General features: G+C 37.3%; 1 protein-coding gene across 4 annotated transcripts in view; it reads left to right on the plus strand.

The window, feature by feature from the left end:
* Tesk2 (testis associated actin remodelling kinase 2) overlaps window positions 1-23,825 on the plus strand; it is a 140,770-nt gene that overhangs the window by 76,164 nt on the left and 40,781 nt on the right. The gene's annotated exons all lie outside the window — the stretch shown is intronic.

Raw genomic sequence — 23,825 nt, forward strand, 5'->3', positions numbered from 1 at the left:
TAATAAAAAATAAAAAAGGTCTAAGGATGTATAATCTAGTTATAATCTAGTCTCAGAGTTCTTAGAATTTTTATTTCCCATATACTTTCTAGTTGTCTTAGCAATTTACTGTTAACACTTAAAATTTTTCTTGCTATTTGTTAATATCTATCTTAGTCTGTTTTCATACTGTAATTACTATAAAATTCTCTTCTGCTGAGGCAAAAATGTGAACCAGTTTTCCTCTACATTGAGATCATTAGAGTGAAATTGGGAAGAACCCATTCCTTTGGAACCCTGCAATTTTCACAGATGCACTTTTTTAAAAAATATTTTTTAGTTGTAGATGGACACAATACCTTTATTTATTTATTTTTATGTGGTGCTTAGGATTGAACCCAGGGCCTGAGCTACAACCCCAGTCCTCACAGATGCACCTTTTTAGAAGCTGGTCCTGGGAGGGAGGTAGGTTGATGAGCAGATGAGGCTTCTGTTCCCCTCTTGGCTTCATCTAGCCAGAGCAGCTCCACTTTTTGTCTGATTTTTTTTTTTTTTTATTGTTTGTTTGTTTGTTTTTTTGATGGGGGGTGAGTACTGGAGATTAAACCAAAGGGTGCTTTACCACTGAAGAACTACATTTCCAGCCCTTTTTATTATTTACTTTGAGACAGAATCTCACTTAGTTGCTGATAGTGGCCTCAAATTTATAGTCCTCTTGCCTCATCCTCCCAGGTTTTGGGTATTACAGGCATGTGCCACTGCACTGGCCTTTTTAATCTGTTTTATACTGAACTTCTGTATAAGAGTTTGAAAGGGTCTCCTGCTTACGGGGGAAAAGAGTGAGAGAGAGAGGAAGAAAGGAAGTAGTAGTACTTGAAAATTATTGTGTTAGTGATTTGGAAATTCTAGTTGGGAAAGAAGGCTATCTGTGTGACCTGCCAGATGGCGAGTATCTAATACTCTGGGCATGCCTCTTCATCCTCAGCTGCCAGAGATATTATGTGCCCAGCAGGAGAGAGTGAGCCGAACTTTTGCAGTTTTTTTCTCTTTTTCTTGACCCTAAGCTCCCTACTTTGTTTTTTCCTATTATCTCCCTCCCTCCCTCAGATTTTTATTTGGAAGGTAAAGAGTGGGATTTGTTAAGTCATAGAAGTAGTAGGTATGTAAATTTTGCATGCATTTTTATACAGAGGTACAATTAAGATTGGTTGTTTTGTTATCCATTGTCTTAAATTATCAGTTAAAAAAAAGAAAATAATAAAGTACTTTGTTGAATGGATTGGACCTCCTGTGAATAAGGTTGTTTATGCCAGGAAGTCTTGTGCTCAGGATCTGTAACCCAATTCCATGTCCTGCTCACTTCCATTCCCCAATGGCCTTTCTGAGGATCTGCACCAGGATTTGTTCTCATACCTCTTTGTTATTTTTCATGCCATGAGAAATTTAATATTTCTTTTAGATTCTTTGTTCACATTCTCTTGTTTATTTTTATGTTTAGGTCACATTCTGATCTAATTTTGTTCAAAATTTTTTAGTTTTTCTTCAGAAATTCACTAACAACAATATGAGTGCCATTTTGTTAAAATGGAGACTGTATGCCCTTTAATTCACCAAATATTTACTTGAAACTACCCAGTCCAGCCCTGTAATAAGTCATATGATGAATACAAAAAGGATAGGCCTATTGTCTTCCAGTCTCCTTAGGAAGCAAACTATACATGTTAGAAACAGGTGGGGGCTGGGGATGTAGCTCAGTTGGTAGAGTGCTTGTCTTCCATGCACAAGGCCCTGGGTTCAATTTCTAGCACTACACACACACACACACACACATATACACACACATACACACACACACACAAAAAAAAAAAAGATTAAAAGAATAGCACTAGCTAGTGCCTGAGGATATGGCAGGATATTTTTCCAGGCTCAGTTTTTAAGATAATCTTTCTAGTTACTTATCTTCAAAAATCCCAGTCATCTTTATAATGCCTTTTGTTCTTTCTAATGAGAAGCTAAGCCTTGATTCTAAATCTTCAAAGACTTTTGCATTTGTTCCTTCTTGTATGTATCTGCTATAGTTTAGTCCTCTTCACTTTTACCTGGAGTGAATTATTTCTCTTATCTCTTAGCTGCCCCTCCCACCGTTTTTTTAAACTCCCGATACACAGCTTTAATTGTATAGTTTATTTTTCTTTCTTCAGTACTGGGGATTGAACCCAGGGTACTTTACTACAGAGCTACATCCCCGCCCTTTTTTATTTTATTTTTTAATTTTGAGACAGGATCTCACTAAGTTGCTGAGGCTGGCCTTAGTTTGTGATCCTTCTGCCTTAGCTCCCTGAGTCACTGGGATTATAAGTATGTGCCACTGCACCTGGTAAATTATGAGCTTTTTAAAATATATTGTTTTAGGAGTGTGTATTTGTTTTCAGAATAAATATGTTTTAAAATGATGGGTTGAAGTTGATTTCTCTGATTTTAACATTGTAATCTTAGTAAGTAGGTAAAGGAGTCATGTGAGATGGGAGCTTTCAAAGCATTTTTTTGGTAACACAAGCCTATTGGTAAGGGATTCTTAATTGTTTTTTTTTTTTTCCCTCTTCACTGTGCTAAGATAGATGTTACAATGACTTAGGACTTGAGTTTAACTTCTAATTTCATATAAGCAGAAGAATTTTGTAAAATAAGAAATAAGTTTCAGTAATATTTATGTCATTGTCTGTGGATAGTGAGTGAAGTATTACAACTCAGAAATAAAATGGTTTTTAAATATTGAATACCATTTAGAGATCACTATTGATCAATTCTTGTCCTACCTCCATTTTTTTTTCCATCCGTACTTTAGTAAACAAAATGAATATTCATCTCTTACCTAGGCCAAACAACTAAGTCATCCTTAATGTCTTTCTCTTACATATCATTTCAAACCATCTACTTCGGTGTTATCTTCAAAATGTGTCCTGAGTCTGACTACATCTTAACTACCTCCATATCTGCTGCCTAGGCCAGCCTCCCTAATTGATCTTTTGGTTTCTCCTTGCCCCACAATAACCAGTTTGAATTTTTAAAAGGTAAATCAGATCATATCATCTCCTTGAATTTCCTTTTGTATGTTCTTTTTTTTTTTTTTTTTTTTTGGTGACCCTTAAAATAAAATCCAGACTTTGATCTAAAAGGCCTTCAGTGATTTGGCCTGCCTGCCTGTGGCCTTATTTCTCATCATTCCTCCCTTTTCTTACACTATTCTTTTTTTTTTTAATATTTATTTTTTAATTGTAAGTGGACGCAGTATCTTTATTTTAACGTGATGCCAAGAATTGAACCCAGTGCCTCATGTGTGCTAGGCGAGCACTCTGCCACTGATCCACAACCCCAGCTCCTCTTACACTATTCTAACCACCATGACTAATCTGCTTGTTTCTCCAACACACTGAGTTTTTCCTACTTCATGATCTTTTGAACTTATTCTTACCAAATTAAAAAATAAAAACGGCTGGGTCTAGCTCAGTAATATAATGTTCCTGCATTTGGTTCCCAGTACTACAAACAAAACAAAACAAACAACCAGAAATGCTTCATACTAGAAGCATCTGACATGGCATAAGATGAGGGAAGAATTTCATAATGAAAAGAGGGAGCTGAGAGGGATATACTGCATACTAAGTGGTGATGCTTGTAAGACTTCTGGTCTTCTTCCTCTCAGGCATGTAGGAATTATCCTCATTCCACCCGCATTCATACCACCTGCCAAGAAATTGGTGAATATTTTTCCTGGAGAAAATGAATATAGCTCCAAAGAAAAGACAATTTAAAAAAATTTTAGTTGTAGATGGACATAATAACTTTATTTTATTTGTTTATTTTTACGTGGTGCTGAGATCGAAACCAGTGCCTCATGGGTGCTAGGCATTCACTCTACCACTGAGCCACAACCTCAGTCCAAGGAACACAATTTTTATACACACACACACACACACACACACACACACATTTTAGTTATGGGTGGACACAATACCTTTATTTTATTTTTGTGTGGTGCTGAGGATTGAACCCAGTGCCTCACACATGCTAGGTGAGCATTCTACCATCGGGTCACATCTCGAGCCCCAAGGAAGACAATTTAAAAAAAAAAAAAAAAAAAGCCAGGCTTGGTGGTACAGGTCGCAATTTCAAAGCCAGTCTTAACAGCTTAGTGAGGCCCTAAGCAACTAACTATATTTTGCTGTCTCAAAATACAAGTAAAAATTTAGGGGTGGAGTTGTGTCTCAATGGTAAAGCACCCTTGGATTCAATCCCTGGTACAAAACAAACAAAAAGGGGCTGGGATTGTGGCTCAGTGGTAGAGTGCTTGCCTAGCATGTGTGAGGCCCTGGGTTCAATCCTCAGCTCCATAAAAAATAAATAAATTTTATATATATATATAAAGGAGGTTAAGGTATGGTGGTGCACACCTGTGATCCCAGTGACTTAGAATGCTGAGGCAGGGGGAATACAAGTTTGAAATCAGCTTTAGCAACTTGGTGAGACCCTATTTCAAAATAAAAAATAAAAAGGACTGAGCTGTAGCTCAGTGGTAGAATGAACCTGGGAATTTAGCCTGAATTTATTTATTTATTTAGCAAATAAATAAAAATATAATAAATAAAACCATTTTAATAGAAATTTGAGATAGATGTTTGAAGAAATTCTCTCTTATAGGGAAACATAAAAGAGGAAAAATAAGAGAAAAAAGAAAATTAAAAGATCAATCTAGAAAGTTTACTATTTTTATTAACGAGAGAACATATTCTAGAACAAATGGGTATGAACTTCTAGATGGAAAGGGTCCATTAAGTGGCCAATTCAATAAAAAAATACCACCCAGAGCATATCATTATGAAATTTTTAGAATGTGGATAATAAGAGAAAGATTCTAAACACTTCCACAAAGAAAAATAAAAATAGATCCCATAAAAGAGTAGAAAAATCTGTGGCATTGGATCTTTTTTTTTTTTTTTTTTTTTTTTATTTTTTTTATTTTTTTAGTTATCGGCGGACACAACATCTTTGTTTGTACGTGGTGCTGAGAATCGAACCCGGGCCGCACGCATGCCAGGCGAGCGTGCTACCGCTTGAGCCACATCCCCAGCCCGGCATTGGATCTTAATGTCAGCTACGGAAGTAGACCAACAGAACAGTGCTTTCTGAGAGAAAAGGATTTTTAGGCTTAGAATTCTGTGTGTGCACACGTGTGTAGTACTGAGGATTGAACCCAAGATCTTGCACATGCTAAGCAAGCGTTTGTCCACTGAGGTACACCTCCAGCCTCCTCTTCAAAACTAGGTGTCTAGCCAAACTACCAATCAAGCATGAGAGTAGTATTAATAAAGACATTTTTAGACAAAGGTCTCAAAGCATTTGCCTCTCATGTACCCCTTTCTCATGAAACTGCTGGAGGATGTGTCCTATCAAAACAAAGTGGTAAATAAAACAAGGAAGTAAAAAATAAAGGCATGAGATTTAGAAAGGAGGATAAAAAGGTAATCAAGAAGTCCCCTATGCAATAGTCTATAGAATAAATAGTCCAAATAGGCATAGAAGGATCATGAACTCCAGGAGAGATACTGTGGAAGTGAGAGGGTTGAGGAAAGAAGTTAAGAGATTTCATGGTATGTTTGGCAGAGTAGAAATTCATATTCAGAAGAATTTTACAATTCTGTTGGAGGCTTTGGGTAAAAATAATGGTAGGCACATGATAACTAAGCAAATGAAAAGTGAGGCAAAAAAAATTGCAAAAGAAATAAAACATAGTATTTGCCCTAGTAGTGATTGTAGTCACAATCATATAAATTCTGAGTCTTGATGTTTCCTCCCTGAATATTCATCTTACCCAGATTTGTCTTATAACAACATTGGAATGGAAATAGTTTGAGTGCTGCAACCTCAGCTTGTACACTGGCAAGTCATAGATAAGGTCAGAAATAGTAGTTTAATTATGTTAACTAAATGTGTAAAGTTAAATAGAAGAAATAGTTTCTTCTAAAAAAAAATTAAAAGCAGTTCTTTCTGTAGAGTAGGATTCTGTGTGGATGGAGCAGGATAGGGGCCTGTTAATTCCGTTATATGCCTATTTGAAACTATGTAAGTATGTAATTGATGAATATTAAGTTAGAAAGCTATGGAAATAATTCAAGTAGTTGTTGATGACTGGGACCATGTGGTAGCAATGGAAGTAGAGTAGCAGTTGGATTGTGTGTGTGTATATGTGTGTGTGTGTGTATGTGTGTGTGTATGTATGTATATTTGGTACTAGGGATTGAACCCGGTGACATTTACCACTAAGCCACATCCCCAACCCTTATTATTTTATTATTATTTTTTATTTTGAAGCAGGGTCTCACTAAGTTGCTTAGGACCTTACTAAGTTACAGAGGCTGGCCTCAAATTATGATCCTCCTGCCTCAGCCTCCTGAGTCACTAGGATTGCATGTATGTACCACCACACCCAGTGGATTCTGTCTACTTAAAAAAAAGTTTTTTTTAATAGTTGTAGATGGACAGCATGTCTTTATTTTATTTGTTTACTTTTATGTGATGCTGAGGATTGAATCCAGTGCCTCACATGTGCAAGGCAAGTGCTCTGCCACTGAGCTACAGCCCCAGTCCTTGTCTACTTTTGAAAGAGGCAATGGGATTTCCTAATGGATTTTGGTGTGTGATATTAGCACAAGGGAAGGGAGGAGTCAAGAATGACTTTTACTTAGATTTTTTTTACTTGAACAATGGGAAGAATTGAATTGCCAGTGATTGCACTGGGGAAAACTATGGGTCAGATTTTGGGAATGGGAGATCAGAAAGTATCAAATTGGCAGTTGGATAAACAAGTAATTCAGAGGAAAGGTTAAGGATGGTTTGCCTATTAATAATTAGGGGACCTTGGACAAATTTTGTAACCTCTATAAACTTAATTTTCTCATCTTTAAAAGTAATATTAGTACTACCATACTAAGTTGATGGGAGGATTAAATGAATTTATCCCAGTGCAAGCCAGGCACAGTGGTTTATGCCCATAATTCCAGCAATTTGGGAGATATTGCAGGAAGATCACAAGATCAAGGCCAGCCTGAGCAATTTAGCAAAACCCTTTCTTCAAAATGGCTGTGGATGTAGCTCAGTCAGTGGTAAAATACTCCTGGGTTCAATCCCCAGTACCAAAAAAACAAATTTATTCCACTTGAAATCTTAAGTATTACTTTTATTTATTTATTTATTTATTATTACTGTTATAATAATCTGAAGCATTATATATTGAGGCTGTAAAGCCTTAAACTTTTGTCTTTTGGTGACTTTTGTTTTTGATACTGGGGATTGACTTAGGGGTACTGAACAATATCCTCCAACCCTTTTTTTATTATTTATTTTGAGACAAGGTCTTGCTAAATTGCCAGTCTGACCTCCAACCTGCATTCCTCCTGCCTCAGACTCCTGAGTTACTGGGATCACAGGCATGTGCCACCACGCCTGATTGTAAAGCTTTAAGTTCCAAACATGACTTTGCCATTTGCTATTTGTGTACCCTTGGGCAAGTCACTTAATCTGTCTTCATTTTCTTTATGTGTATAAATTATAATAGTACCTATTATGTAGTTTTTATGAGGATTAAATGAGGTAATCCCTGTAAAGTTTGTGTGTGATACATCTTCAAGTGCTCAGTAAATACTCCTTTTTAAAATATATGTATGTATATTTTAGTTGTAGATGGACATAATCTTTATTTATTTATTTTTTATGTGGTGCTGAGGATAGAACCTAGTGCCTTACAAATTCGAGGCAGGCACTCTACAATTGAACTACAGCCCCAGCCCTCTGGGGCTTTACATCATCATCATTTTTTATGAACTTCTTGAAGAAGGGGCCATCGTATTTATTTTTATAGATCCCTCATAATCACCTTTGCCAGGCCTGTGCTTATTAGTATAAATGACAAGCAACTTAAAAAAAAAAAAAAAAAAAAAAGCTGGAATGTAGCTTAATAGTAGAGTACTTGCCTAGTATGTGTGAGCTTCTGGGTTCAATCCCTAGCACTGCAAGGAGGAAAAAAAAAAAATTAAGTGTTCTGCATTTCAATGGAGAGTACCACCTTTCACATAGTAATTGCTTGTTGAATTTTTCTTTTCTCAGTACATTGGGAGAGGGAGAAGAAATAAATCACTGTCAGAACATTGTTTCAGAAGTATGCACTATAAATTGAAACCTGTATTTATATATAAAATACACAATATATACACAAATAAATAAATAAATTGTGGTGTGTGTGTGTGTGTGTGTATTTGTTTGTTTGTTTATGCGTAATCAGAATAAAGGATAAACTTGGGACAGAGGAAGAAGTTTTTTCAGGATTTGGAGACGTAATTTTTTTTCTACCAGGGATTGAACCCGGGGTGATTTACCATTGAGCCCACATCCCAGCCCTTTTCTATATTGTATTTAGAGTCAGGGTCTTGCTGAGTTGCTTAGAGCCTAAGTTGGTAAGGCTGGTTTTGAACTCATGACCCTCCTACCTCAGCCTCTTGAGCCACTGGGATTACAGGTGTGTACCACCACACTTGGCTCTGGGGACACAATTAGATCCTTAGGTTTGTGAGTATTATTTCTCTTCTGAGCTTCCTAAATTAAAAAAGTGCATGTGGGGGGGTGCGTTTAAACAGATATTAAACTCATTTCATGTATCTGTATTCTGCCTTTGTCAGAAGTCTTGGAGTTTTGCTGTTTATATTGAAGCTTTGAGCAATGTGGTTTAAATTTTTTTTTGTTAAAGAAAGTACCTGTAGGGCTAGGGATATATATACCTCAGAGGTAGAGTGCTTGCCTTACATGCACAAGGCCCTGGGTTCAATCCCCAGCACCACCAAAAATAAATAAATAAATAAATAAGTGCTTGTAGAATGAATTCATTCATAGCCTGAGTTTAATTTCAGTTGTTATTCAAGATAGAGGGTATTTGTTTTCCTCCTAGAAATGTAAGGAGTTTTTATATTTATTAAATTGTTTGAATATATTTATTTATTTATTTTGTGGTGCTTGAGATCAAACCTTGGGCCTCACTTATATTAGGCAAGAATTGTACCTTTAAGCTATATTCTTGGCCCTAATTTTCACATTTTAGATCTTTATATTGCTTTCAACTACAAAAAAATAAAATTAAACCGTGAGCTTGATTGGTCCTCTTGTTATTATGTGAAGTACTATTGACATGATCTGATTTTTAAGCAATGTTTGTTTATTATGCCTATGGCTGTGGTAAAACTGGATTGTAAAATCATGGTCAGAAAAGAGAAAGCTAGACAGAACCAGCTCTATTTAGTATTACCTGATGTGAGACTGATGGTTAATATCTGCTCAGCTGAATTTTCCTTATGAATTCTCATATCGGCCCTAGCATAACCAGTTTTCCATGGTAAAATACCTTTAAAACACTTTTGAACTTCAGCAAGCTTAACCCAAGGATATTAACTGCCTTTTTAAGGGTTTACATTCATAGTTCTTTTAGGATTTGAGATCAATCCCATTGTCCTCTCTTCTCCATGATATGGCTTCCCCCTTTCTTCTTCTTCTTTTTTTTTTTTATTATTTATTTTTTGGTTGTTTTTTTGTTTGTTTTTTTTAGGTGGACACAATATCTTTATTTTATTTTTATGTGGTGCTGAGGATCGAACCCAGTGCCTCACACATGCCAGGTGAGCACTCTACCACTAGAGCCACATCCCCAACCCCTTTCTTCTTTTTGATATTGGTATTTTTTTTCAAGTCTAAGAGAGTGATGGTATCTTTATTTGGAGTAAAATGCAAAGCAGTTAATTTTAGTGCCACATGTTAAAGCATTAGTGGAGTCTGATGCAGTATGTTGTACGTTTCTTTCTTCTAAAATTGTAGGAGGACATGGAATAAAAATATATCAAAACTTCTGAAAAAACACCTTTTTAAAAAAAAAGCCATGGGCTGGGGATGTGGCTCAAGCGGTAGCGCGCTTACCTGGCATGCGTGCGGCTCGGGTTCGATCCTCAGCACCACATACCAACAAAGATGTTGTGTCCGCCAAATACTTAAATATTAAAATTCTCTCTCCCTTGCCGCAGTCTGGCTGGGCACAATTCAGGAGCCACTTGTCAAAAGAAACTAACTTTATTTTTAGAACCACACACGATAAACAAAACAGCTCCTCAGGAAAAAACCCTCAGAGCCCAACTGCCACCACCGGCTTCCCACAAGCCACACACCCCAACAACCTCTTCCTCCCACAATCCTCCTGCTCTTGAGGCCGATTGGCTGGGTCGCATGGGCGGAGCCAAAAAAGTCCCCCAATGAGCAGCTCCGTGGTCTGAAAGGGCAGGGAAACAGCCCAATGAGCATCACCGCAGAGGAGCCAATCAGTTAGATGTTGCTGGGGCCGCTGTGAGCCAATCATCAGCTGGCAGTCTGAAAGTTTGCTGGGGCCCCTTCAGCTCATCAGCTGGCAGTCTGAAAGTTTGCTGGGGCCCCTTTGGCTGTGGCTCTCAACACTCCCTCTCTCTCCTCTCTCTCACTCTTTCTTTAAAAAAAAAAAAAAAAAAGCCAGTCTTTGGGGCTAGGATTGTGGCTCAGTGGCAGAGCGCTTACCTAGCATGTGTGAGGCACTGGGTTTGATTCTTAGCACTGCATATCAATAAATAAAATAAAGATCATTGACAACTAAAACAATATTTTTTTTTTTTAAAAGCCAGTCTAAATAGGTTTCAGTGTTTTAGATATAGGCCTTTTGGAAAGCATTTTAGTATCAAAATTATGCCACATTTTAATATTCTATTGTAGGATTATTTCAAGTCCCTTAATTGTTACTACCATGGTCCCTTAATTGTTACTACCATAGTCTTTAGAGTCAGCCATTTTCTGAAAGACCAGTACAGGTCAGAAGAACTCCAACACTGTGGCTGCTGCTTGTTGCTCAAAGTTGACAGCAGAAGAGCTTATAAAACAAACTAGTTTTATTATTTTATTTTGGTGTTGGGGATTGAACCCAGGGCTTTGGACATGCCAAGCAGATGCTTTACCACCAAGCTGCACCTCAGCTCAACATTTTTTTTTTTTTTTTTTTTTTAACCCAGGATTGAACCCAGGAACACTTAACCACTAAACCACATCTCCACCTCTTTTAAAAATATTTTATCTAAGGACAGGGTCTCGCTAAGTTGCTGAGGTTGGCTTTGAATTTGAAACCCAGCCTTCGGAGCTGCTAGGATTACAGGTGTGTGGCACCAAGTCCAGCAACATCTTTTTTAAGTGAACCAAAAATGTAGTTATTATTGAACAAATGGTCTTTTTTTTTTTTTTCCTCATTCATTGTCACAGGGCAAAATACAGGCTTCAGAGCCAAACATCCAGATTCTGGTATCCTCTCCAAACTTTATCAAGTCACTTAAATGCTCTGAAACTCATTTTCCTTGATGAGAACTTGAAGGTAATTTCTTCTCAGATAATGCATATAAATCACCTAACTCAGATTCCAGGCATGTCAAGGTGAGCAATAAGTGGTAATTTTTTAAAATTTATTTTTTTAGTTTTCGGTGGACACAACATCTTTATTTTATTTGTATATGGTGCTGAGGATCGAACCCAGCGCCCCGCGCATGCCAGGCGAACGTGCTACCTCTTGAACCACATCCCAGCCCAAGTGGTAATTTTTTTGACAGCTTTGACACAGTGGCCATGGAACTCTTCCTTCCAGGTGCTGCTGTTCAGTCTTGAGGGAGGTTCAAGTCTAGCAGTAGTAAGTAGCAGTAGTGTCAGTGTTTTTGGTTTTTTTTTTCAATCAAAACAAGTATAGCTAGATGTGTTTTAGACTGCTGTCATACCTCACTCTTCACTTCTCTGTTTAGGTATTAAACTTTTGGGGGAGGGTCAACATTTAAACTTTCAATGTTTAACTCTGAGCTTTATATAGAACTATAAGCTCAATAAATATTTGACTAACTGAATATGAATGCCACGGAGGAATATGTTAATGTTATTTTCCTTCTGCTTATTTAGAAAGAGTCAAAGCCCAAAGACTGTCTTAGGTCTGTGGACATTATAACACAGGATAGTAACCCATAATTTTTTATTATGTACCTGTTATTAGTTTTCTGTGGGGTACATAATAAAAAATTATGGGTTACTATCCTGTGTTATAATGTCCACAGGACCTAAGACAGTCTTTGGGCTTGACTCTTTCTAAATAAGCAGAAGGAAATAACATTAACATATTCCTCCGTGGCATTCATATTCAGTTAGTCAAATATTTATTGAGCTTATAGTTCTATATAAGCTCAGAGTTAAACATTGAAAGTTTAAATGTTGACCTCCCCAAAAGTTTAATACCTAAACAGAGAAGTGAAGAGTGAGGTATGACAGCAGTCCTAAACACATCTAGCTATACTTGTTTTGATTGAAAAAAAAACCAAAACACTGACACTACTGCTACTTACTACTGCTAGACTTGAACCTCCCTCAAGACTGAACAGCAGCACCTGGAAGGAAGAGTTCCATGGCCACTGTGTCAAAGCTGTCAAAAAAATTACCACTTGGGCTGGGATGTGGTTCAAGCGGTAGGCGTTCACCTGGCTCGCGGGGCGCTGGGTTCGATCCTCAGCACCAATAAAAATAAAGGCATTGTGCTGTGTCCATCTACACCTAAAAAAATAAATATTAAAAAAGAGAAAGAAATATAGAAGGAAAAGGAAAGCATTTTTTTAAGCAAGTAGACATTCTCTTCCAAACACAGGATCCCTGCCCTCAAGAATCTTCTAATTTAGTGAAAGAGCTGGGTGTAGATAAAAACTGATATAGAAGACAAGCCTGATAATAGTACAATATCAGTTTCAAAATACTTACATGAATATATAGGGAAGAGAAAATTAATTTTGATTGGAAATATCAGAGAAATGTTTAAAATTATATCTCTGAATCAGAGGTTATTATAATCGGCTTCAAAAGGCAATTTTGTTAATTTAATGACTTGAGATGTGACCTTCCCTGGCAAACTAAATGATATATAACTGTTTATTATTATTTGGAGATGTTCTTGAGCTGAGTTTTTAAGGATTGGTAGAGCTTTGAGTTAAAGACTCATTCTAGAAATAATATGAAAGCATTCAGGACATGTTTAGGAGTGGCAGGTTGTATGACTAAAGCATAGAGAATGCAAGTGGATATAATAAAAGGCAAGAGAGGTTAGGGTCAGATAATTCAGACCTTTGAATAAAATGCTAAGGAATTTGAACTTTAATCAGGAACATACAGATCTGCCATAAAAGGTTTTGGAATAGCCCTTAGGGAAAGACTGTGCCTTAGTCATCTTTATATCCTTTTACAACCATATGGAAACGAAATGTCACATGATTAAGAGCACAGACTCTGCAATCCACAGTCTGAGTTTGATTCCTCGTTTTTCCGGCTATTGGCAATGTGATTTGGTCAAGTTACTTAATTTCTCTGTGCCCCCATTTCTTTATTGGTATGATTGGCATAATAATCATAATAACTATTTCATTGGGTTAGTGTGAGAATTGAATGATATAAGACAGTGTAAAGCACTTACAACAATGCCTGAAAAGTATGTGTTAATTAAGAGTTAACTGTTGGGGCTGGGTGCCATGATACACTCCTATAATCTCAGTGACTCAGGAGCCTGAGGCAGTAGGATCACAAGTTTGAGACCATCCTCAAGCAATTTAGTGAGACCCTGTCTCAAAAAATAAAAAGGGTTTAGCGGTAGAGTACTTTCCTAGCATGTACAAGTCCCTATGTTCAATCCCCAGTACCCGCCTGGCGCATATTACATACTCAGAAATTTTTAAAAATACTTTTTAATTATACATGAACACAATATCTTTATTTTGTTTATTCATTTTTATGTGGTGCTGAGGATCAAACCCAGTACCTCACACTTGCAAGGCAAGTGTTCTGCCACTAAGCCACAACCCCAGCCCATATACTCAGAATAAGTGATCAGAGTTATTTTAAATTTGCCCAGACTGTACTGTTATATGCCAAGCAAGAGAATGATATCTTGATGTTAAGAGACTATTGTCTACCCAGGTGTGATGGATCACACCTGTAATCCCAGCAACTCAGGAGGTTGAGGCAGAAGGCTTGCAGGTTCACAGCCAGTCTCAGCAATTTAGCAAACCCTCAACTTAGTGAGACGCTATCTCAAAATAAAAAAAAAAGGAGCAGGGATGTAGCTCAGTTATAAAGTACCCCTGGGTTCAATTCCCAGTACTAAAAAATAAATGAAAATGAAAACGAAACTGTGGTCTAGTATAAAAGATATAAGGCATGTGATAAAATATAGAGTTAGGAAATGATGATGCTATAGAAAAATAGCATGGTGTAGATGGAGTACTTTGGTAATTGAGAAGCATGGTGGTTTAGAAATCACTTCCCACAAATTGTTTCGTGGGATGAAAGTATTTGAACTTGGCTTTGAGGATGGGTAGAATCTAACTATGTGGAAATGAGGAGAAGGACATACTACTAGTGGGAACAGCCTGAAAAAGGCAAAGGTTTGGAAAAACATGGTAATCAATAGGGAAAGACTGAGGCAAATTAACTATTTGGCCAAAATCTAGTTTACCAGTAGTATGAGAGCTGAAATTTTCCTATTGATCTTTCTAACTTTAGAGCAGTGATGAGCTGTTTTTTAGACTAGAAAGAACTTTATAGTTCTGCATATGTGGTCCATGGACAGCATCTACCTGAAAACTTACTAGAAATTCAGACTATTTTTTTTTTCCATATTGGGGATTAAACCTTGGGTTTCTCTACCACTGATTTGAGGCATGGGAATAAGAATCATTGATGTACTTTTAAAAGTCCTGTCTTGTACTAAGAAAGATTTAAGAATTCATCCACGACTTAGATTTTGATGTAATTAGCAGTGGCAATTTCAGAAACATTTACTGCTGATATTATATTCTTTTCTAGGCACATTATTGCTTCTTTATCAAGGATGAGTAATATTTCCCTTTAAAATATATTTTGTTAGCAACTGGAGTGATTAATTCTGCTCAAACTTTTCTTCTACTATAAAGCTGATGCCTGTCTCAGCTTGCCAGCTGTATGACACCATTTTGAATGCGAATGGTGGTGGTTGTCTGTGTAAGGAATGAGGTAGGAGAGGTCAGGCAGAAAGATTGCACATAGAAGGAGGGTTGTGTGACAGAACTGTGATAATGTAGTGTGGTTAGTAGGGGATGGGGAAGAATACAGAAGGAAACCATCATGTGTTAAGAGCCACAGCCGAAGGAAGTTTGCTGGGGCCCCTTTGGCTGTGGCTCTCAACAATCATGTTGTCCTGGTTGACTGTATGTGTGATATGTGACCTCTTGTGACGATGGCCCTGGGAGGAAGAGAAGCAAGGGTATATCACACCCAAACCAGATCTTTTCAGCTTCTAGAAAACTCCTGATTTTAGAAAGTAGCCATTGCTTTTATAGTGGAACCCTATTGCCTGTCTTCTTAATAAATATTTGATTAAATCCAATACTTCCTGGCTTTCTAGTATTGTACCTATCTCTAAATGTTCTTTCTTATAAAATATATTTACATTATGAAGCTAATTTGGTGATTATTATTTCTTCATTCAGTAAATAAATGTCCTATAAGGAAGGATTGTATATCAGATACTGTATGACAAAACAAGATCCTGAACTCTTAAAAACCTTATTTATATTCCAGACTGGGAAAGGAGTCAGAAATGTAAAAAGAAAAGTAACATTTTCTGGTATTATGTTCCAAGAACCCAAGTTAACACATTTCATCTTTTTTAAAAATAGTTTGTAGTTGTAAACGGACACAATATCTTTATTTTGTTTGTTTTTTTTAAATATTTTTTAGTTGTTGTGGACCTTTATTTTTTATTTATTCATTTATATATGGTGCTGAGAATCGAACCCAGTCCCTCATGCCTGCTGGATAAGCACTTTACCACTGAGCTACAATCCCAGCCCTGTTTATTTGTTTTTATGTGGTGCTGAGGATATATGAGGCAAGCGCTCTGCCACTGAGCCACAACCCCAGCCCTATCACATTTCATCTTTGCAACAATCTTATGAGTTAGGTAATATTAATATTCCCATTTTGCTTATTAAGAAACAAATATACAGGTCATCTATCAGTAAGGTTAGAACTGGATTTAAATCCAGGCAATCTGACTTCAGACCCAGAACTTCTCACTTAATAATAACTGAGAAGCAGTTGTTCAAAGGAGGGTGAAAAGTGCTAGCAGCACTATGGGAATGAACTAGGAAGGGAGGGGGGAGAGAAAGAGAAGGAATAATGCTGAGGACATCTGGGAGATCCCTTAGTAGAAGATGAAATTTTAGCTGATCTTAGAAGGATGATTTTTTTTAGTCAAATATAATATTCCAAATCAAGGGAAGAGCTTCAGCTAAATTTCCAAGTAATAAGAATCATTCTTGGGACTGGGGATATAGCTCAGTTGGTAGAGTGCTCGCCTTGCGTGCACAAGGCCCTGGGTTCAGTCCCCTAGCACAACAACAACAACAAATGAAGAAGAGTCATTCTTGTTTTGCTTTTGTTTTTGCTACCAGGGGATTGAACCCAGCTGTGCTTAACCACTCAGCCACATCCCCAGCCCTATTCATTTATTTATTGTATCAGGGATTGAACTCAGGGGCACTTAACCTCTGAGCCACATCCCCAGCCCTATTTTGTATTTTATTTTGAGAAAGGGTCTCACTAAGTTGCTTAGAGCCTTGCTAAATTGCTGAGGCTGCCTTTGAACATGCAATCCTCCTGCCTCAGCCTCCCAAGCTGCTGGGATCACAGGTTTGCACCGCTACAACCGGCAATAAGAATCATTCTTGCCATTCAATAAATCTTTTCTGAGAGTTTACTAGGTACTAAAAATGCAGCAATAAATAAAAGTGGATTTTCCACAGTGAGTAAAGTTTAAAAAATCAGATATGGCAGATTATAATGTTTGGGAATTAATAAAGGTTTAAAAAATGTAGACAGAGAATGTAACCTATTCCTTTTGTTTTTGGTAGTAGGGATTGAACCCAGAGGTGCTTACCCACTGAGACACATCTCCGGCCCTTTATTTATTTATTTATTTGGAGACAGGAACTGCATTAGTTGCTTCAGCCCTCACTAAGTTGCTGAGGCTGGCTTTGAATTTATTATCCTCCTGCCTCAACCTCCTGAATTGCTGGGATTACAGGCATGCAGCACTGTGCCCAGCATAGGATTGTTTTTTGTTTTGTTTTGTTTTGTACTGGGATTGGGACCCAGGAGCACTTAACTACTGAGCCATATCCCCAGTCCCTTTTTATATTTTATTTTGAAACAGGGTCTCACTAAGTTGCTTAGGGCCTTGATAAATTGCTGAGTCTGACCTTGAACTTGTGATCCTGTCTCAGCCTCCTGAGCCACTGGGATTACAGGTGTGTGCTGCCATGCCTGGCTAGGATTGTTAGTATTTAATAAAATAAAAACCACTAACATTGATTTGAGCCTATACACTTTAATATCCTTTATCTGGAATATACTATTTACTCTTCATAACCCCTTTTAAGATATATTATATGGACTGGAGATATACTCAGTGGTAGAGTGCTTACCTGGTATGCACAAGGCACAAGGCCCTGGGTTCAATCCCCAGCACTGAAAAAAAAATTACATTCATGTCCATTTTTACAGATGAGGAAAGCATTAGGTAACTGAGTGCAGTGGCACACACTAGTGATCTCAACTGCTTGGTGGTCTGAGTCAGAGGATCACAAATTCAAGACTAACCTGGGCATTTTAATGAAATTTTGTCTCAAAATAAAAAATAAAAAATGCTGGGGATGTAGCTCAGTCTGAAAGACCCTGTGTTTAATCCCTAGTAGTGTGGGGGTGGGGGGGAAGGTTACTTGCTTAAATGTCTCTTGGTGAAAATGGATAGATACCTCTGTTGTAGTACAAAAGTCAGTAAATTTTTTCTGTAAAGGATTAAATAATAAATATTTTAGTCTTTGCAAGCCATGCGGTCTCTGTCACCATGCCAGTATAATATCAGAGCAGCCATAGATAATACTGTGACTTCAGTCCAAACAATTTATAAAAACAGTTAACCAACCCTTGCTAGTGCCCATCACAATATGGAAAGCCTCAGTGGAGGACAAAATATGGCTTATCATATTTTACCTTTACCTCTTATGCTATAGGTGGGATAATGGGACTAGAATTTTTCTAGGCAAGGATATAATTGCCATTTAATCTCAGAAGCATTATAGTTTAACCACATTCTGCATTATACCCATTTATCTTTTATTACAATTACCTTCCAACAGAATAATCCTTGGAATGAAATTTCTGTAAGAGCAGGGACTTGGTTTTATTCATTTTCATGTCCTTAATGCCTTGCACATAGCAGACACTCAATTGCCGCAGTCTGGCTGGGCACAATTCAGGAGCCACTTGTCAAAAGAAACGAACTTTTTTAGAACCACACACGCCAAACAAAACAGCTCCTCAGGAAAAACCCTCCGAGCCCAGCTGCCACCACCGGCTTCCCACAAGCCTCTCTCACAACCACCAGCCTCTCCACCTCCCACAATCCTCCTCCTCTTGAGGCCGATTGGCTGGGTCGTGTGGACGGAGCCAAAAAAGTTCCCCAATGAGCAGCTCCATGGTCTGAAAGGGCAGGGAAACAGCCCAATGAGCATCACCGCAGAGGAGCCAATCAGCTAGATGTTGCTGGGGCCGCTGTGAGCCAATCATCAGCTGGCAGTCTGAAAGTTTGCTGGGGCCCCTTCGGCTGTGGCTCTCAACACTCAATAAGCAAATAGTTGTTTGCATTTATTTATTTATTTTTGAGATGAGGTCTTGCTGTGTTGCCCAAGCTGACCTTGAACTCCTGGGCTCAAGAGATTTTACTTTCTCAGCCTCCCATGCAGCTGGGACTACAGATCACTGCACTCTGCTAAATAATTGTTTAATAAATCAGTAGTATATTTCTACAGACACTGTATCTTGTGGCCTTAATCAACTTCAGCATACTAGAGGCAGTCTTTCAGCACTTAGTATTATTTATTTATATTCATTATTTGTTAGATTTTTAACTGTTCCATATTCCACTGATTCACTTTCTTTCATATTAGGAAGTGAGTTTTATAGTGAAGAAACTGGTAGATGAATATAGTCAAATGTCCCACTTTTACAAAGTAAGGAATGGGAGTAGGGACAAGGGTTGGGGAATGGAGAAGAGAGTGGATATATAGAAACTAGCTTCTTCCCAGCTACCTATAACCAAGTTTGATTCTTGCCTGGATTATTTTTAAGTAATTATGATAATTGCTTACAGTTTTTAAAACTCTTGCTATAGTCTAGTCACTGTGCTATATACTTTGCATTTATTATTTTATTCAGTCTTTATCACAATTTTATGTTGTGGACATTATTATCCCCATTTTATAGAGAGGGAAACTAATGTATGCCTAGTGATGAGTGGAGATGGAATTTGAATCCATGCTAATTTCAAAGCCCTTTTAACTACCCTGCTATTTTGCTTACCATGTTTTCCTAAGGCAGAGTAGGTTTCTAGAAATGAGTCGTTGGAACTTGCACCCTATTTTCCTTATTACCTAGGTCTTCCTGAGATTCTTTCCTTCCTCAAGTTCCCAGGGCTCTGGATGAACTTAAAGAAAACCAGCAGTCCAGAAACCACCCATTAGCCAGGTGCAGTGGTGAATGCCTGTAATCCCAGGACTTGGGAGGCTGAGGCAAGAGGATCATGAGTTTAAGGCAGCCTCAGCTATTTAGCAAGGCCCTAAGCACCTTAGCAAGACCTTGTCTCTAAATAAAATATAAAAAGGGACTGGGGATGTGGCTCAGTGGTTAAGGGCCCCTGGGTTCAATCCCCAGGACAAAAACAAAAACACACCAAAACAAAACACTCCTTGAGGAAATTCTGGTATTTCCACATTAATTGAAATGTGGTAGCAGCATGTCTTTAAAACTCTGCTGTAATATTGCAGCTTGACCAGATATTCTCCTCACTATTTCTTTTCACTTAGTAATCATTTACTAAGTTTGCATACTGTTTGCTAGGTGCTGTTAAGGGCTGTCACATGAAAGAATATAATACAGACTCTGCCTTCATGGAATTTTATTGTCTTTACCAGCACCATCATTGCTCAGCCTTGCACTCTCACTTGTAGTCAGTCTCTTCCCTTTTCTTTGCCATTCTAAACTTGAACTGACTTGAGGCTTGGGTGTTGTTGATGAAACTTCCTTCTTGACAACCCAAACTCCTACTGTTACTGGCTTTATGATGTTTGTCTTCTTTATAATAATCATCGAAATCATTGATTCATTGTTTTTATTTAAAATTTATTTATTGAAAAAACTACAAGGGCTGGGGCTGGGCTCAGTGGTAGAGCACTTGCCTCACATTTTTGAGGCACTGAGTTCGATCCTCAGCACCACATAAAAATAAAGACACAAAAAGATACTTAATCCATTTATTTTTAAAAATTTTTTTAGTTGTTGATGGACCTTTATTTTATTTATTTGTATGTGGTGCTGAGAATCAAACTCAGTGCCTCACACATGCTAGACAAGTGCTCTACCACTGAGCCACAACCCCATTGCCCTGTATCCATTAAAAAAAAAAAATACCAATAGAAGTGTGTACAGTTAAAAATGGAAATCAAGGGACTGGGGTTGTGGCTCAGTGGTAGAGCGTTCTCCTAGCATGTGTGAGATGCTAGGTTCGATCCTCAGCACCACATAAATATAAATAAACTAAAGGAATTGTGTCCAACTACAACTAAAAATTATTTTTAAAAAATGGAAATCAATCTTTTCCTCCTTTACCCAGTACCATTTATTATTAATGCTTCTAAACATTTTCTACTAATATATAAACATGCTTTTTGAATTATGCTGTTTTATAATTTAGTGTTTTATTTATGTTTTGGGGTACTAGGGATTGAACCCAGGGTTGCTTATCACTGAGTTACATTCACAGCCCTTTTAAAAAAAATTTCTTTCTTATTTATTTATTTATTTTATTTTGAGACAGAATCTCCCTAAGTCGCTTAAGACCTTACTAATTTGCTGAGGCTGGTCTCAAACTTGTGATCCTCCTGCCTCAGCCTCCCAAGTTGCTGGGATTACAGGCATGCACCAATGCTTTCATCTCAGTGTTTTCATTTAACACTGTATTTTCAGTATCTTACCATGTCAGTGTAAAAATATTACTTCATTACTGTAATGGCTATATAGCATGCATTCCATTTTATGAATATACCAATAATACTTAAGCAGGCTTCACGAATATTTAGATTCATATATACTATTGAAGTAGGTGTCCTTGCTTTTAGTCCTTTTGGGCTGCTTTAATACAATACTTAAGGCTGGATAATTTATAAACAATAGAAATTTATTGCTCATAGTTCTGAAGGCTGGAAAGCCCAAGGTCAAGGTGCCAACAATTTCGCTATCTGATGAGGGCTTTCTGCTTCAAAGTGCCTCATTGCTATGTCCTGACATTGTGCAAAGGGCAGTGTCCTTTGGGCTTCTTCTGTAGAGGCACTAATACCATTCAGGAAGGCAGAATCTTTTTGACCCAATCACCTCCCAAAGACCCTATTTCTTAATATGATCATACTGGGGACTAAGTCTAAATATATGAATTTAGGGATACACAAACATTGAAACCATAACTTTACAAGTATTTTTGCTCACCCAAGTTGAATATATTTGCAAGATAAATTAATAGAAGTGGAACTATTGGATTAATTAAACATTTTGTTAGATAATATCAATTACCCTTTGAAAAAGTTGTACCAGGGCTGGGGTTGTGGCTCAGCGGTTATAGAGCTCTCGTCTAGCATGTGCGAGGCGCTAGGTTCGATCCTCAGCACCACATAAAAACAAATAAAGTCATTGTGTCCAACTAGAACTAAAAATATATATATATAAAAAAAAAAGTTGTACCAAGAACGCAACAGTGTGAGTTCCTATTTCCTCACCTTCTGGTCAATTCTAAGCATTATCAGTCATAACCTTTGATAAATTTTTAAATGTGGTGTCTCATTTTTTAGTGTTAATTTCTTTATGTGTTCATTTTTAGTTATGAGTGAATTTGATCACATTTTGATATTAACAGTAATTTTCCTGGAAATTATGTATATATCTTTTGCTTATTTTTCTATTTTTTTATTATACATTTGGAAGAATTTTTTGTAAGTTAAAGAAGTTAGTTCTTAGATGATATGTCATGAGCTTTGTAATGTTTTGAACAACCAATTTAAAAAAAAAAAAAAGAAGTTCTTTATCATCCACCAAATGTTTTTCTCTCCCAGTTTGTTGTTTATAAATTATAAACTTCAAACTGGGTAATCCAATTTACCTATTTCTTTATTTGGGGAAACTGAATCCCAAATAGATTTATTGACTTTTTTCTTTTCTAACTTTTTTGAGTGTGTGAGTATGCGTGTATATATCAGCTAGTAGCAGAGCTGAAACTACATCAAACTTCCTTACTTCCAGTTTGGTGATTTGTCCATTATACCATGATATCTATAAGGCTTACTTACTGTCCTCTCTTTTCCCCCATTTTGTGGTGTGTGTGTGTGCGCGCGCGCGTGCACGTGCACAATGGTGGGAACTGAACCTAGGGATGCTCTACTTCTCTAGCCCCTTCTTTAACTTATTTTGGAACAAGGTCTCCCTAAGTTGCCCAGGCTGGGCTTGAATTTATGATCCTCCTGCTTCAGCCTCCCAAATAGCTGAGATTATAGGTATGTATTACCACATCTGATCCACCATTATTGTTTTTTTTATTAGTTGCTCAAGACAATACAATGATCTTGACATATCATACATTTGATATGTCCTATCCCCGCCTCCCCTCCCCTATTATTGTTGTTTTTTAATTTTAAAAAATATTTTTTATTAGAGGTTTATAAAGTTGAAGTATCATAGTAGTTGGGTTTATCCAGACAAACAAATGCATGGAATTCAATTTCAATTCATGATCCCCCTTTTTCCCTTCCTCCTTCCCTCCATTCCTCCATTCTCCTTCCTCTACTCTACTAGACTTTTCTTATGCTCATCTATTTATTTATATTTGATTGGTTCCTTTTACTTACGAATAAAGGTGAAGTTCCCTGTGATGTATTTATATATGCACATAACATGATAAAAGAATTCATTCTGCATTGCCCATTCCTCCACTCTGCCTCTTAATCTCCTATTCCATTTTTTTGGTGCTGGGGATCGAACCCAGTTCACACATTCGATCTTCTACATTATTATTTTTTTTTTAAGAGAGAAAGAGAATTTTAATATTTATTTATTTATTTTTTGTTATCGGCGGACACAACATCTTTGTTTTGTATGTGGTGCTGAGAATCGAACCCGGGCCACACACATGCCAGGTGAGCGCGCTACCGCTTGAGCCACATCTCCAGCCCTCTTCTACATTATTGATCTTCCTTTTATCTTTATTATATCCTATACTTTCCTCCCCTTTCTTTTTCTTTACTCTAGCATATGAGAGAAAACATTTGGCCTTTGAGTTTCTGATTTTGGCTTATTTCCCTTAGCATCATATTCTCTATTTCCAGCCATTTACTGGCAAATGCCATAATTTCATTCTTTTTTTATAGCTGGGTAGAACTCCATTGTGTGTGTGTGTGTGTGTGTGTGTGTGTGTATGTGTATCACAGTTTCATTTTTAAAAGATTTTTATTTGGTGCTGGGGATTGAACCTAGTGCCTCATACATACTAGGCAAGTGCTCTATCACTGAGCTACAACTATAGCCCTATACCA

This window comes from Callospermophilus lateralis, chromosome 7 (assembly GCF_048772815.1).
Source record: "Callospermophilus lateralis isolate mCalLat2 chromosome 7, mCalLat2.hap1, whole genome shotgun sequence".
Lineage (NCBI taxonomy): Eukaryota > Metazoa > Chordata > Mammalia > Rodentia > Sciuridae > Callospermophilus > Callospermophilus lateralis.